The sequence below is a fragment of the Pantherophis guttatus genome, chromosome 8, assembly GCF_059756535.1.
Source record: "Pantherophis guttatus breed Tessera chromosome 8, ASM5975653v1, whole genome shotgun sequence".
NCBI classification, from domain to species: domain Eukaryota; kingdom Metazoa; phylum Chordata; class Lepidosauria; order Squamata; family Colubridae; genus Pantherophis; species Pantherophis guttatus.
The window spans coordinates 73,131,103-73,148,348 of NC_142070.1; positions in this window are offsets into that span (position 1 = coordinate 73,131,103).

Here is a 17,246-nt window from a genome sequence, read left to right on the forward strand (position 1 = left end):
AATAATAACCAATTTCTACCTTGCCTCACCTCATTCTCTGCGATGACCAAAAGGCAAGGATTTATGGTGGCCTTATCACTTGCTTGAACCTCCTTCCAGGAGCCTTCATATTTTTTCCTGTTTCGTTGTTCCTTCTTGTGATGTACGCAGGAAATCCCTGTGTAGTGTATGTTAAGAGTTCTACAGAGCAAAATGCTGCACTTTTTTATGGAATAGGCTGCAACCTTTAGCAAACTCCTTTAAAGATCAAAAGCGGACGGCATCCTAGGTTTTCCTTAGTCTTAAGAGAACTTAATTGTTTCGTACAGAATTGGTTAAAACTGCTATAAGCCTTTCAGCCTTCACAGACTGAAGTTTTGGCAAACTCTTAGACCTCTTTACCATAGCTCAGCATTAACCCCTTTCCAAATTGCTTGCCAGCTGATCTGTTTAGCTCTATTCTGTATTCAGAAATACAGAATATATTCGGTATTTTGCATCTTGGAAGGACTCTGTTAGAAGACAAACAAACTATGTTCTCTCTCTTTTTTTTATCTACCTGTAACAACTACAAGAGCATTGGAGACCTGGAGGTGGGGAGGATTAGTATATTTTTCACAGCATCTTTAGCTTTTACAGATTTATTGGAGGAGCTGGGTGGAGGAATAATTGTCTTCGTAGGTGGTGTAGATTTGGGGGAAGAGTCTTCCAGAGCCTCGTTGCCCTGAGAAGAATTCATGTGGCCTAGTTTTTACTTTCTGAGTCAGTCTTATTATCTCTTTATCAGCTGCGTTTTTACGTCATTGGAGTATTTGCTCAGCTCTTAGAACAGCATGTTGCATTTGTTTCCCACCATTTATTTGTACAAGAAATAAAACTGCCATCCTCTTACGAGTCAGCTGGCTAACCTGCGAGCTATCTCGGAACAAAGACGGAACTATAACTTCCTGCTTGGAATTAGCAGGTGCATTTTAGAGCACCCATTCACTTCCTTCTTATCTTCCTGGTAGCTACTAGATGGGGAGAGTACCTTTGTGAATATTATTAAATTCCATCAGGGTCCGTAATGTCTGATGACCCCACTTTTTCCTACATCTTCTCAAGAATCTCCTCTCTTCCCCCTTTTAAACAGGTCCAGCCCAGTCTTGTGACCCTTGAATCAATCGTAATTGCAATCTAGACGCTTCCATTGTTTTAAGGAGTGGAGAATTTATTTGGATTGTCGTCGTTCGAAAACATGGTTTTTTTCTTGATAACCTAAAAAAAAAAAAAAAAAGCGAATTTGCTTTGTTCTGCGTGGGAACAGCTAAACGGTGAGCACCGCAGCTGCGTTTTAAGAAAAGATCTGTGTTTTTCAGTGGATAGCCTCTATTTGTCAAGGTTTCAAAATAAGCATCCTTTTAATGCAGTGCAGTCCAAGTTGGACCAAAAAGGTCCAACTTGTGAATGAAAATAACCCCATTTTCACTGATCAAACTTGCTGTTTGCTTCCATTTTTTTTTTTTTTTAGAAAGCTAACGTATACGATGGAATATCAGAACTGTGTACTTCTTTGCGTCCAACTTTTCTTTTTACCTTTTCTTCTGCAAAAACACTAAATGTAGGATTGAGTGGCAGCTTTTGTATCCTAGAAATAAGATTCAGGGTTGTTGTTGTTGTTGTTTTTTCTTCTTCTTCTTTTTCTCTGGAACATTGTTTTCCTTCCGTTCCATTGAAAATTGCAATAGGCACAACTGCTTCAACGTGGCGTTTGGGCCCTTCCAACGTGTCTCCAGTAATAATTCATGCATGGGTCTTGGTCTAAAGGAGGAGGAGGAAGAGAGTAACACCTATAGCCCTCTCTCTTGAGTGCTATAAATTGGAAGTATCCACATGCAGCATGGAGGGATAAAATCACAGTGATTTTATTACGACTTCCATGTGCACTCTTGGAAGCAAAGAAAAATAGTATTGCTGATAGCCCTCCATTCTTCATAGCCCAGGGATGCTAGCTGTCTTGGCCAAGCTGGTGTGGACAGCTATCAGTAATTCCTGCAAAACATCTGTCTGATTTGGTGGGCATACAGCTGCTCTGTAGAGCTCTAGACACAAAGTTTTTTTTTCCTTACGGATAGTAATGGGTGTCCGTGCGTGTGCTTGCATAGGTAAATAGGCTGCAGGATAAATGACAGTAGGCCTCGCTGAACTCCGTAAGATTTACTTCCAAGCAACCTTTAACGTAACGGGGGACAGTTAGAAAATCGCCCGTCGTTTGCTATGATTCACAGGCTCTAGTGATTAACATATTTCTGGTGTTTTGTCTGTGTACCTGGTCATCCAGTTCTTTTTTTTAAAAAAAGTTGTTATTATTTTTTTAAATTTTGCAAACGACGCACCTGTAAAGTTTCGTAGCAATAAGAAGGCCGAAGAAGTCTTCACGGTAATTTTTTATACAAAACAAAAACACAAAAAACCCAATCTTGCTCGGTGGACCTGTTTCATCTACCCCCCCCCCCAAAAAAATTTAAAAAGTTTACGCCGTGAGCAGTTTGCAGGAAGGAATAGAAATGAAACATCAGCAAGTTGTGTGTTGTCACGTGTACAGTGTGTAATTAGCACACTTGAATACCTGATTGTTTTTAAAAGGAAAAAAAAAAATTCGCTGAAGTTTGTTAAGAATGAATTAAATGTTCTGTTACTCTTTCCTGTGACTTAATTCGTCATAAAAAACAAGAAAAAAAGTGGTTTTGAAACGATCGCAGACTTGCTGAAATGTTGATGTATCTCTCCGTATTAAGGAGCGAGTTGCGTTTTCCTGACAGGGAACGAGCCCATCCAGGTGCAAAGCAGAAGAAAAAGAAATCCATGCCAGAATTCAAGAACGGCCATTGAAGATCTGGACTTCGGTAAACTGGATCTGAAAACTTTCCTCCCGCTTGTAAAGAAAAAAAAAAAATGCAGACGTTAGACAAAATTGTTTTTAATTCCTATATTGTAAATATGAATTAGTTCACTTTTTTGATATTATTTATTAAATAAGAAAAAAAAAGAGAATTGCTTTTAATCTCATTTAAATCCAGTGCAGTTGGGCCGAAGTTTGAATTGTCAGCCTACTTCAGGTAAATAAAATTCCATCAGTTCTGGCAGTTTTTAGAAAACGAATACGATGGTCATTTAATTTGGGGAAACCTACATGAGATTCTAGGAGACCTGATAACCTTGAATGGAAGGATTCTGCATTTCAGTAAATGATGCAACCTAACCATTAGCAGTTGTAAAGATGCAGGTAGTCCTCAGCTTATAACCATTCGTTTAATGACTGTTCAAAGTTACAATGGCACTGGGGGGAAAAAAAACCACATGACTTATAACTGGCTTTCACATGGCCGTTTTGGCATCCCCATGATCATGTGATCAGAATTTGGGCAGTTGGCAACTGGCATGTACTTAGCGACAGTTGTTCTGTCCAGGCGGCTTTCGACAAAGTCAACGGCAGGGGGAGGGAAGCCAGGCTGACTTCACGGCGACATAATTCGCGACAACTTGCAGCGATTCACTTAACCGTAGCCAAAGAGGGCGTAAAATGAGGCACGACTCAAATTGCCTCGCTTAGCAGTGGGAATTTTGGGGTCAATGGTTATAAGCTGTGGACTGTCTGTAACAAAAGCGTTCATATGTTTTATGCAAAAACATTGATATAAATTGCTTCTACAGAACTGAGAATATTGTAGAGAGTCCGGCCTTTTCCTCTCATTTCATTCTACTTGGCCTGTTTATTTTATAACAGTCACTGCTTCGATTTGCTGGATTCTGGTTCTTTTACCTGGTTTCCTTTCCCTCGCTCTATACCCGTGATGATAAACCTATGGCACACATGCCAGAAGTGGCACGCAGAGTTATTTCTCTGGACACGCCAGCCATCGCCCATTGCTCTTCCGGGTTCCTGTGCGTACATGTGTGCCGGCCAGCTAGCCTTTGTGCACGCATGTGCGCCAGAAACCCGAATACCAGGTGACTGGCGTGCATGCAAATGCCGGAAAACGGAAGCTCAGCTTCCCGGCACGTGCATGCATGCCAGGGAACTGCTCTTCCGGTTTCCAGTGCTCCCCCACGCACATGCACGCAGTCCCGTTTCGGCACTCCATGCCGAAAAGATTCGCCAACACTGTTCTATACTAACGTGGTTTATTCTCAATAGACCTTTTCATTATACTAGGTCTACATTTTTAATTTCTGGATTAGGCACGGAATTCCCCCGGAAAGAAAAGTTATTCGAAAGTAGGTCTTAGTATTTTTCTGGACTTGTCCATGTCGTTTTTTCAAATCACGGTAGAAGTTAATTACCATGGCCTTGGATATTTGTATTTTTTTTTTCTTCCACTTTAATGTATATCCCCAAGATTTCCTTGTGGTCTGGCATCTGGCTACTAGTTATGTCCACATCTGCTTTTCTTTTCTTTGCTTTATGAGATTGGAATCCTGGCCTACGTGCTCCTTTGTCTAAAAAGGTCATTTTGCTGTTGCTTAGAATCGAGTCGAAAAACCTGTTCAAGCAGGAGACTCTATACCCATGACGGCGAACCTATGACACTCATGCCACAGGTGGCAGATGCAGCCATATCGGTGGGCATGCGAACCAGCTGATTTTTGGGCCTTCTGGGCCCACCGGAAGTTAGGAAACAGGTTGTTTCCAGCCTCCAAGGCGGGTGGGGACAGCCGTTTTCGCCCTCCCCAGGCTCCTAGAAAGGCTCTGGAGCCTGGGGAGGGCGAAAGACAGGCCTTCCGGTTCCACTGGAACTCAGCAAACAGTCCGTTTCTGGCCTCCGGAGGGCTTCTGGCGATGGGGGGTGGGGAGGCTGTTTTTGCCCTCCCCAGGCTCCTAGAAAGCCTCTGGAGCCTGGGGAGGGCGAAAAACAGGCCTTCCGGTTCCACTGGAAGTCAGCAAACAGTCCGTTTCTGGCCTCCGGAGGGCTTCCGGCGATGGGAGGTGGGGAGGCTGTTTTCGCCCTCCCCAGGCTCCTAGAAAGCCTCTGGAGCCTGGGGAGGGCGAAAAAATGGGCCTACTAGGCCCACCATGCCATTGCATGCCAAAAGCGGGGGAAGCACAGGGGTGTCGTACATGCATGCGTGGAGGTGAGGCGCATAGAATTATGGGTGTGGGCACTCGCACGTGCTCCCTCCCCCGCGCTTTTGGAGCGCGATGGCAAAATGGTTAGCCATCACTGCTCTATACCATATCAGACAAACTGGCTGTCCAATCTCTTCTTAAAAACCTCCAGTGCTGGAGCACCCATAACTTCTGGATTCAAGTCTTTCCAGAGTTCTCACTGTCAGGAAAACTCTCCGTAATTCCAGGTTGCTTCTCTCCTTGATTAGTTTCCACCCATTCTTTCTTGTCCTTCCTTCTGTTGTGGCTCCATCCTCCAAGCCTATCTTATCGGAGGGAGAAGGCTCCGAACATGAAGGAGAGGAGTCGGCCAGGCCTCCCTCTCCAGGCCCCTCCTCTCTGGCACTGCCTCAGGTGCCGGCCGAGGAAGAGGAGATTAGCCAGGAGCCAGGTGTCTCCGATGATAGCGATGGAGGCGATCTGTCGTTCCTGGATCCACGCCAACGAAGGCGTGATAAACGGTTGCAGCAGTTGAGGCGTGCCAAGGATTAGGCTGAGTCACTGGACCACACCCCAGAGACTATATAAGAGAGTGTGGTGGCCATTTAAGACTCTGTGACGGACAAAAACTAACTGGCTAGTCACTTTGAACAACGCTTAAATCTGCCGAAGGTTTCTTGTTTTGAACTGGACTATTTGCGAACTGTGTGTATTTCTGTTTATCTGGTGAAGGGATATTAAGTAAAAAGCACTTGGCAGTCGGTGCTCGTATTACTGCCAAGTTTTTGATAACAAACTGTGCGTGCCAAGTGCTTCCTTTAACCCTCGGCTGGCTGTGTGTGTGTGTGTGTGTGTGGAGACGGGGACAGAACACCTTCTGGTGCTTTGGAGAATAAATTGACTCCCTCTTCTTTGTGGCAGCCCCCGAGATATTGGAACACTGCTATCGTATCTCCCCTGATCCTGCTAAACATTCAGTGATGTTCATCTCGTGTTGATTTTAAATGTTCCATCTTTTTTTTAAAAAAAAAGTCATATTAGGAAATACTCGAATCGTTTTAGGAACTATTCCAATGTATTTCACCGTAATGCAGTGGTACATATTTTTAAATGGTTATTGCTGGAACCATCTTTTAAGACTTGATTCGGCAGGTCGGGGACCTCATTCTAGTTTAAACATGTAGCTTCTATTTTTGTAGTGGGGTGTTTCTGCCTCCCAGGTGTAATAGGAAGCCTGTTATTTGATCACACTTGATACTGTGATTATTTGGTTTTGTGTCTTATTTTCTCTTCTCTCTGCAGGTGTTTTAATTTGAAATGTAGTTCTATGGTACATTCATTAGCCTTGCCCTTAGCGTATAAGTGATGAGAATCAATTGACTAGTAGAAAGAACTACAAGACAAAATTCGGATGTTAGCTAAGAAATACATTTACGAAAAGGAATAAAAGATCCCCTTTCATAATTAAGGGATGCGGTGGCTCAGTGGCTAAGACGCTGAGTTTGGAATAGAATAGAATTCTTTATTGGCCAAGTGTGATTGGACACACAGGGAATTTGTCTTAGCGCATACGCTCTCAGGAGTACATAAAAGATACATTCATCAAGAATCATAAGGTACAACACTTAATGATAGTCATAGGGTACAAATAAGCAATCAGGAAACAATATCAATATAAATCGTCAGGATACAAGCAACAAAGTTACAGTCATAGACTCAAGTGGAAGGAGATGGGAACAATGAGAAGATTAATAGTAGTGCAGATTTAGTAAATAGTTTGACTGTTGAGGGAATTATTTGTTTAGCAGAGTGATGGCATTCGGGGAAAAACTTGTTGATCAAAAGGTCGACAGTTCAGCAGTTCGAATCCCTAGTGCCGCGTAACAGGGTGAGCTCCCATTACTTGTCCCAGCTTCTGCCAACCTAGCAGTTCGAAAGCACATAAAAAATGCAAGTTGAAAAAATAGGGACCACCTTTGGTGGGAAGGGAACAGCGTTCCGTGCACCTTTGGCTTTTAGTCATGCCGGCCAAATGACTACAGAGACTTCTTCGGACAGCGCTGGCTCTTCGGCTTTGAAACGGAGATGAGCACCGTCCCCTAGAATCAGGAATGACTAGCACGTATGTGCGAGGGGAATCTTTACTTTTACCTTCATAATTAAGAGGATCTGAGATGGTGTTGGGAAAACACTTCATTTGACTGAGCTCGGCCAGCTTTTATTTATAATGTTCTGCTATAGTTCTGAGCACTAAGGGAGGCTCAGCCAATCTCACTGTACACATGTTTTGTTTTTGTTTTTTTAAAAATTTGATTTATATGCCGCCCTTCTCCGGAGACTCAGGGCAGCTTACAATGCGCTAAGCAATAGCCTTCATCCTTTTGTATATTTATACAAAGTCAGCTTATTGCCCCCACAACTGGGTCCTCAATTTACCTACCTTAGAAAGGATGGAAGGCTGAGTCAACCTTGAGCCTGGCGAGATTCGAACCTGCAGTAATTGCAGGCAGCTGGTCTTAATAACAGGGTGCTTTAGACCACTGTACTACCAAGGCTCAAATGTTGTGCATTTGACAATAAAGGTTTGAATTGACTTGACTTGAACTTCACAAAAGATAGAAAACCGTTTAATCAGGTCTCTCCATCCCTGAAGGTGGGGATGACACAGATCTTTGAGAAGTAACTGAGATTGCTTAAGTACGCTTCAAAATTAACTAAGATTTGGTTCTGATTCTTAGGAGTATGTTGAGAGTTGATTACAAGCACAAAACTGGTCCTATTTTAGTATGCCCCGGACTTATAGAATGATTTGATAAGAGCGCTCATCCACCACTTAGCCACAAGGTGGCAGTGTGTATTTCCTTAATTCTGGCTTGGCACATTGCGGGAGTTCACACATTTTATGCAAAGCATGATTTTGCTCAGAGAATGTTTCCAAAGACCAAATACTAGTAAGGTAGCATCTTCAGGTTATCATTTTCCAAAAACTGCCCTTGTGCCCTTCCAAGTTCCTTTGTAGATTTTCCAATTTCCTGTCCATTATGACACGATGACCGATCCATATTTACTTCTAGAAGTTGGGCTTTAAAATTATATTTTCCGTGTTCCGTACATAATGCTACAGTAAGTGTACAGTAAGAAACGACAATGTCGGTAATCTTGTACGCCATCATTATCTCAACCTTTTTCAACAGATGCAACACTACATCAAGAGTCACCAACCTTTAAGACTTGTAGACTTCAACTCCCAGAATTCCCCAGCCAGCATGGCTGGGGAATTCTGGGACCTGAAGCCCACAGATCTTAAAAGTTGTCAAATTTGGACATCCTGTACTACCTCGACACTAAAAGTTTTTTTTTGAAGCCCAACTTCCCAGTAATAACAAAATAATTGTAAGTACCAAATTAAACCAATCTTTTAAAAATTTCTTGCCGGACCAATAAACTTTCTTACTGAAAGCTTGCAAGATTTAGAAAGAATTCCAAAATCATAACTCCCTTTTGTCTAATCTTACAAGGTTTCAGGCACACAATTACATATATTGATTTTGATTCGTTACAATCAAACAACAAATGGTTTGATCCTTAGACCCTCGGTAGGTACCCTTGCACTTCTTAAATGCTAATATTTCCATGTCTTCTGCTTTTTCTTACCTTTTCTTGCAAAACAGACTCTAAACATTAGATTTTTAAAGTTAGGCGTATTTCTAAGCGTGTGCAAATCATTAACAAAGGTCAGACGTGGTGAAAATCAGCATTTATGTTGCACTTGTAAATATTTCAGTATGTTTTTTCAGTACTACCAATGTTTTCATATTACTGATTTAATAGTAGCTGGGGAGAAAAAACTGCTTTCCTCCCATCAGTTGTTCAATTCAACCAATAAGGAAATAAAACCAGATGTTTAATGGACAAGGGAATAATTTCATTTATTCATTCAGAGAAGCTGGGTGGTTTTGGCTGTTCCAATGTACTAACATTGCAAACTTTTACAATTAGTGATACTTTTTTTTGAGCATAACTAAATGGATAATGCGCTGTTTTCCATTTAGATGGATGGCAAAATACTACTTTTTTTTTTCTTACAAAAGTGTGCTTAATGCCGAAGTCTGAAAGTAATTTTTCCCCCATTGGAGGCACTCAAATTGTAGTGGTGTAAATTGAGGCGTGATTATAAAAACACACCTGCTTTTGCTGTTAATGTATACATTATGGATAATGGGAGCTAGTCAAAGGTGACTATTCCTATTACTGACACTATTAGCTAAACAGATATGAAAAACAGTTGCAGGAATTGGATGTGGTTAGTCTAGAGAAAAGAAGGACTAGGGGTGATATGATGGCAGTCTTCTAGTATTTGAGGGGCTGCCACAAAGAAGAAGGAGTCAACTTATTCTCCAAAGCACCAGAAGGCAAGACAAGAAACAATGGATGGGAACTAATCAAGGAGAGAAGCAACCTGGAATTAAGGAGCAATTGAGGACAATTAACCAATGGAACAGTTTGCCTCCAGAAATCGTGGGTGTTTCATCACTGGAGGATTTTAAGAAGAGACTGGACAGCCACTTGTCGGAAATGGTATAGGGCCGTGATGGCGAACCTATGGCACACGTGCCACAGGTGGCACGCATAGCCATATCAGTGGGCACGCGAGCTCAGCTCCGGCGTGCATGCGTGCACCAGCCAGCTGATTTTCTGGCCTTTTGGGCCCACCAGAAGTAGGGAAACAGGTTGTTTCCTGCCTCTGGAGGGCCTCGGGTGTGGTGGTAAAGGCCCGTTTTTCTCTCTCACTTGGCTCCAGAGCCTTTCTAGGAGTCTGGGGAGGGCAAAAACAGCCTTTCCCCAGAGGCTGTCCAGAGGCCAGAAACGGCCCACTTGCCAACTTGCAGTGGGACCGGAAAGCCCGTTTTTTGCTGTCCCCAGCCTCCAGAGCTTCTCTAAGAGTCTGGGGAGGGCGAAAACGGCCTTCCTCGCCCACCCGGAGATCCTCCAGAGGCCGAAAATGGCCCGTTTACCAACTTCTGGTCCCTGCCCAATGAGAGACTATGACATCTAAACTAGTCTAACATTCAGAGATTGCACAATAAAAAATTGAATAATTTCTCTGTAAACTCGCGCTAAATTCTCCCTAGCTGATCTCAAAAAGCTAAGCAAAGTTGGATCTAGTTAGTATCTAGATGGGATGTCACCGGGGTGCCCTTCAGTTAGATTAGATCAGGGGTGTCAAACTCAATTTCATTGAGGGTCACATCAGAGCTGTGGTTAACCTTGGGGGGGGGAGGAAGGGTGGGCGTGGCCAGCTTGACATCACTCACTGGGCATGGCCAGATGGGTGGGCGTGGCCAGCTTGACGTCACTCCCCAAACTGCTGGCATGCTTCCTCTTTGCCTTGGGTAGACTGGGCCGAAGTGACATGGGTAGACCAGGCCGTAGCCACGTTGGCCCAGTGTTTCCTCTTTGCATTGGGTAGACCCAGTGGTGAAATTCAATTTTTTTTACTATCGGTTCTGTGGGCGTAGCTTGGTGGGCACAGCTTGGTATATATTATGTATTAACTTAAAGTGTTGGAAGATGCTTGGAACCAATGATGCCATATCTATGTCCAATGTTTTTAATTTTTAATTACTAATAAAAAACTTAAAAAAAACAAAAACAAAGACAAAAGAGGAACTAACATTTGCCAGGTGTCTACGGAGCTTCTCAGTCATCCAGGCCAAAGGTGCTTTTTTTTTTCAAAAGACAACTGGACTTTCCCCTTTTTCCTTGAAGATGTTTCGCTTCCCATCTCATCACGGCATACGATGAACAGTTGCAGGAACTGAGCATGGCTAGTCTAGTGAAGAGAAGGACCAGGTGTTCTGCTCCAGCTACGGACCCCAAAGAACGCAGCACCCACAAAGTCTGTACAAACCTTAGTTTACTAAATTAAATCAGTCTTTTTCAAATAAAGGCTGTTAATTAACTTTCTTTTTTTTTTTTTATTGAAAATTATTAAAAAAATACAGAAAAAAATATGATAATATGGATAGAATTGCAGAGAGTAATATAATACATATAGAGTTTTAAAGTATCAATTTTCGCCTGGAGAAAGTACAAACTTCCATTAAGCTAACTCATCAAAAGAAAGAAAAGTTTAACTAGAAAAAAAAAATTCTCAATTGTCATGCAATACTCCTGTAAATATTTACCCACGTTCACATTAAGGTTAATATTTTCATTCTTCTTAAGATTTCTTTTTTTGCAGCCAAGCATACCATCTGTCCCAGCTCCTATATAACCCCGACTCTTGTCTATCTCGCAAAAGTCCAGTAAGTTTGTCTGCTTCTGCACAGTCCATGATCTTTGCAATTAACGTAGCCTCCAATGGGATATTTTTGGATTTCCATTCTTGCGCGAACGAGATCCTGGCTGCAATGATGATGTGAAGAGCGAGATACCAATTAGATTTGTTTAAGTTCTCTGGTTTCATGCCTAGTAAAAACATTTCCGGGTTCAAATCTATTCTACATCCTATGATTTCTAAAATCCATTTTTGAATTCTAGCCCAACATTCTTTTGCTCGGGGACAGGTCCACCAACTATGAAAGTAAGTTCCCATAGCAGCGTTGCATTTCCAGCAAACTGGAGAGGTCCCCGGGAACATCTTCGATAATCTAGCCAGGGGCAGGTGCCATCTATACAGCATTTTGTATATATTTTCCTTATAGGAAACTGACATTGTTAATTTTAAGGTTGTCCCCCAGATTTCTTCCCATTTTCCGAGTTCAATCGAGTATCCCAAATTTCTCCCCCAGGCAATCATTGAGTCCTTAATGACCTCCTCTCCGATCCAATCCATTAAGAGGAATTGATACAGTTTGGATAATACCTTCTCATCCTTCCCCAACAAGATCTTATCAAGTTCCTGTAGAGAATTATAGATTCCTCCTTTATTTTTATCCTGAGCTGTCCTAGATTGGATCTGATTGTATGACCACCAATCTAGCTCATAGCCTAATTCCACCAGCATATTTCGAGATTTTACTTTGCCTGAAGGATCCAACAGAGCTTGGTAAGTTAATGGTTTATTTCTGTTGTAAAGAGTCGGGTGTATCATTGCCTCTAAAGGGAAAAGCCAAATCGGAGTCATCAGGTAAAATTTATTTCTTATTCGATTAACTTTCTTAACAGCCTACAAGAATCCAAAGAATAAATAATCGTAATCTTACTAGGGTTGGCAGAAAGCCCAGAAGCAATTTGCAGGAAAACTGATAAGAGAACTAAGATCAGGACTCGAAGGAGAGTGAACAAAGTTGTTCCCTGCAAATTGCCTCAGACGTAGTCCTTCCTTAAATAGGCTAAGGGAGTGGCCAATTAGCCCTAAGCCTTAGTTCTCAAGGAGACCTCCTCCTAAGGAACCACTCCTGCCTTTTGGCAGCTCTGTGCGCCCGTGCATCAAGAAGAGGCTCCTTCTCTTCTTCCTCTTCACTTATGGGAGCTTCTGGAGGTTCTGAAGGCCCTGGCTGAATCCCTGCCTCTGGCACCACATCTCCAGCCTCCTCATTGTCGGACTCGAGTGCCAGCTGAACAGGCTGCTGGTGCAGCACCACACCAGCCTCCTCACTGTCGGAATCAGCTACTAGCTGCACAGGCCGCTGACGGGCCACAACACCAAGGGGGAAACATGATAGCAATCTTCCAATATTTGAGGGGCTGCCACAGAGAGGAGGAGGAGGTCAACCTATTCACCAAAGCACCTGAAGGCTCTGTTAATCTGTTATCTAAGAATCCTCTGGAACTTGAAGAATGGTTTATTGCCTAACCATGTTTGCAAGAATCAAGACCAAAAGTAGAAATCAGTTTCATCATCGCATTGCTTGGAAACAGGTGTGCGTCCATCCAAAAGTTCAAGCAATGCATTATTGATTGGACAACCCTCTTTCTATTTTCAAAGGACTTTTGAGCCGCTACCGAAAGATTAAAGCGAGCCCAGGTGGCAAGATCTCACATCTACTGAGAATAAAACTGAAATGCAGCCACCCCCGGTGCCAGATGCCAAGGACAACCAAAAACAAACATTACGAATCCTTGGCGTAGAATGAAAGACTGCAGCGAAAGAGAGCAATCTGAAGAGGCGAGCACAATTTTCTGTTTGAGCCAGGGTTGGGGTTTTTTGGGGGGAAGGCGGGGAGGAGGTTGAGGGGGTGATTTCAGGTTGCATAAAGAGTCAGTTAAATCTAGATTCGTGTATTTTTTGAGATTAGTTTGTCATGTTTCTTCAAAGAGATAGAAAGGGGTTATTTCACCACCTTTGCAAGCGCAGCTAACTGATTAGATTGTAGGAGGAAAGCAGGCAATTGGCATCGATCTGTGGGAGAAATGAATATTGTTAGATCCGTCTACTACTCTTTCTGGCCTCATTTTCTTGCATTTAGAAGGGGCCAGGGGAGTTTTCCACATGTAGCAGACCGTAATTTCGGAATCCTGATGACACTAGTCCTCAAGTTACAACAGTTCGTTTAATGACCGCTCAAAGTTACAACAGCACTGAAAAATGTGACTGACGATCTGTGGTGGATTCAAATAATTTAACAACTGGTTCTCTGCCCTAATGACAGGATGGGTGGGCGTGGCCATGGTGGGCGTGCCCAGGGGGTGTGACAGCCGGCACTTGGCCTCCTGCACCCCCCAGGAGCAAAAACAGGCCGCGGGGGGGATGCGTCGCCTCCCCCATGTCCCATTTTGGGCCTAGGAAGCCTCCCTGAAGCCTCCCACGAGCAAAAACGGGCCTAGGAAGCTTCCCTGAAGCCTCCTGGGAGCAAAAATGGGCCACAGGGGGGCACCTCTCCGCACCCCATTTTGGGCCTAGGAGGCCTTCCCGAAATTATCTGGGAGCCAAAATGGAGCGCGGGGGACTCCTGGAAGGGGGGCGTGGGAAGGGGTGGGGCCAGCCAGCAATTTAACTACTGGTTCATTTGAATCGGCCTGAAACGGCTGAATCCCACCACTGCTTATGACCGTTTTCCATGCTTACGACCCCCACGGTCATACGATCAAACTTCAGATGCTTGGCAAGTGATTCGTAGATATGACAGTTGCAGCGTCCCAGGTTCACGTGGTCCTCTTTTGCGACTTTTTGGACATTCAGAGTCAAGGGGGGAAAATCCAGATTTGCTTGTGTCGAACCCTGCGACCAACCTAACAAATGCAACCTAACAAATGCAACGGTTCGCTTAGCAACTCTGGCAAGAAAAGTCGTAAAAGGGGGCAAAACAAGCTCACTTAACAAATGTTTCGCTTAGCAACATAAAGTTTGGGCTCGATTGTGGTCGTAACTCGAGGACTACCTGTTCCTTTGGAAACGGGGCAGTGTCTAAGTTGGAACAATCAATAAAACTTAGATGTACAATTGCTTGGGGAAAACGGTGTGTTTTTCCTGATACTTCCCTTCCTGATACTTCTTTCTGCATTGAACGACGCTCAAAACGACGCTATAGAGCACTGCACACCAGAACAACTAGACATAGTTTTTTCCCGAACGCCATCACTCTGCTAAACAAATAATTCCCTCAACACTGTCAAACTATTCACTAAGTCTGCATTACTATTAATCTTCTCATTGTTCCTATCACCCATCTCCTCCCACTTATGACTGTATGACTGTAACCCTGTTGCTGGTATCCTTCAGATTTATATTGACTGTTTCCCTATGACTATCATTAAGTGTTGTACCTTATGATTCTTGACAAATGTATCTTTTATGTATACTGAGAGCGTATGCACCAAGACAAATTCCTTGTGTGTCCAATCACACTTGGCCAATAAAGAATTCTATTCTATTCTAACTCCAGAAAGAAAAGCAAAAAAAATAAATCTAACTACCGGTAACTTTCAACCTTCTCCCATCTATCTGGTCAGACAGGCAAAATTCCAGAGTGAGTGAAGTAAAAAAAAGGCTCAGAGCATTCTCTTATATCATCATCATCTTCTTTTAACGACCAAATAATCCATTGCGGGGTGGAGTCTGGGCAGCTGAATGGAGCTGAGTATTTACTGGCCGGATGCCCTTCCTGTCACCAATGCAGAGTTTTGTTCAGCAGATATATTCTCATTGTGTCCAGAGAGAGAAATATCTGCCTCTACCTAGGATCGAACTCACAGACTCCTGATTGTGAGGCAAGAGCTCCACCTCTAGGCCACTGCACCACTCGGAGCATTCTCTTATATCCCTGGTTTAAATTTGGGAACGTTAAGAAATGCAAAGGACTCTGGATCAATGGAAACAGGGAAAATCTGCTTCAAGGGTTTGGTCCTTGGATGGACATAACGGTCTAGCTAGAAACTGCTCTTTAGTTTAATTTTTATTTTCTTTGTGTTAACAGTGATGTTTATTTCCCTACCTGATTTAAGGCAACGTATTTGCTGTCAATCTGAACTAAACCTTCAGAAAATCTCTGGTGTTTCTCTCCTTAAAGAAATGTTTATAGCCAGCACTTTAGTACCGACTTGTGTTCTGCCAAAATTCTTGTATTTATTTTTTTATGTTCTCTCGGATGTCTTCATTTGCAGTTGCCATATCCTTGTTGGAGTAGACTAGTTCTTTTCCAACACTGATTATCTGCATCGCAATATTTAAAGACAGTGGGGATTTTTCTACCGTCTTATCTGTTCATTAACAAACAAAACCCCCCAAAGTTTAATTTTGTTTATTCCTTGTGTGATTGATTTATCTCCATCTCCAAAATCTTATACTACTAGTTCCAGTTATAAAAGCATAGCATATACCCATCATATAGTACACCTTTCCTTTATCCTTATAAAAAAAATATGAGATACTACAGTGACTTGTTCTCCCATGCAAATCTACAAATCCTTTTCTTCCCCAACATATTGTTGTGGCCCGCCGGCAGTCGGCAGAGCTGGCAGCAGAGTCGGACAGTGAGGAGGTTGGGGAGGGTTAGCCCAGGGGGCTGGGGAAAGTTTGGACGAGGGCTCTGCGTCGGAGGCAGAGAGGGAGTTAGACAGCAATGAGGCAGAGGAACAGATGGAGCCTGTTCTCAGTATGTGCATGCGCAGAGCTACCAGAAGACAAGAACAATTAAGAAAGCAGGGTTGACTCAGGAGTAAGGCCACACCTTGGAGATGATTGGCTCCTCCCATAGGACATAAAAGAGGAGCGGACGGGGAGTGGGCTTTTGCAGGAAGCAATTAGTTCATCTCCTTTCAAGATTGGAAAGTTCTGTTCGTGACTCTAATGGACTCGGTGCCAAGTTTGGCCTTGCTCTGCATTTGGAAATTGGTTCTCTGGCAGCGTTCCAAGTGAGATAAGGTGGGGGTTGATAAACCTTCCTCTGAAAGACTGTTTGCCGAAGCCTTGTTGACTGTGAACAAACGGAATTCACAGTCGTGTTAATACAAGAGGTTTTACTGGGATTAAGACTTTGCTTCATGCTTTCTAAGGAAGCCTATGTCAGAACACACATATAATGTTGTTCAACAGAAAAATGGGTTTTGGAAACACTAAGCACTTACACCAAAGCTAGGGGGGAGCAGAGGTGGTATTCAGCCGGTTCGTACCAATTTGGGCGAACCGGCAGTGGAGATTGTCGGTGGGCCTGCCCACCTGTCCCAGTTCTATGCCGTCCTATTTAGCACAGTTTTGACGCCAGGCGCATGCGTGGAAGTAAAGCACATGCACAGAAGGCTGGCGCATGCACGGAAGGTATGCGAACACGTGAAGCGAGCGTGTTCGTGTAGCAAACCAGCGGTAACAAAATGTGAAACCCACCACTGAGGGGGGGGCATGCCACATGAGGTGTTTTCTGGGAAGATAAGTGGGTAACTGCCATGAAAAGTATCAAGCTGTTGTTCCAAGGGACCACAGGAGGTAAGATGGAAGGTTTCCTGTGAAATTTGATTTAAAACCACCATCCTTCCTACTAGTTTAGTTCTGGTTACTACAATAATACTGGTCTCTTCATTTCCCCCCTCCACGTTCAACCATGTGTTGGACTGAGAGACTAGCGCAGGGGTCAGCAACCTGTGGCTCTGGAGCCGCATGTGGCTCTTTCATCCCTCTGCTGTGGCTCCCTGTCGCTCAAAATATGTGTCAGAATTGTCAATGTGTGACACCCGCCAGTACGCAATTTATTGAGCTTTTCGACCCCCGATAGGCCAACCACGGATAAGTCCAAGGAAAGAA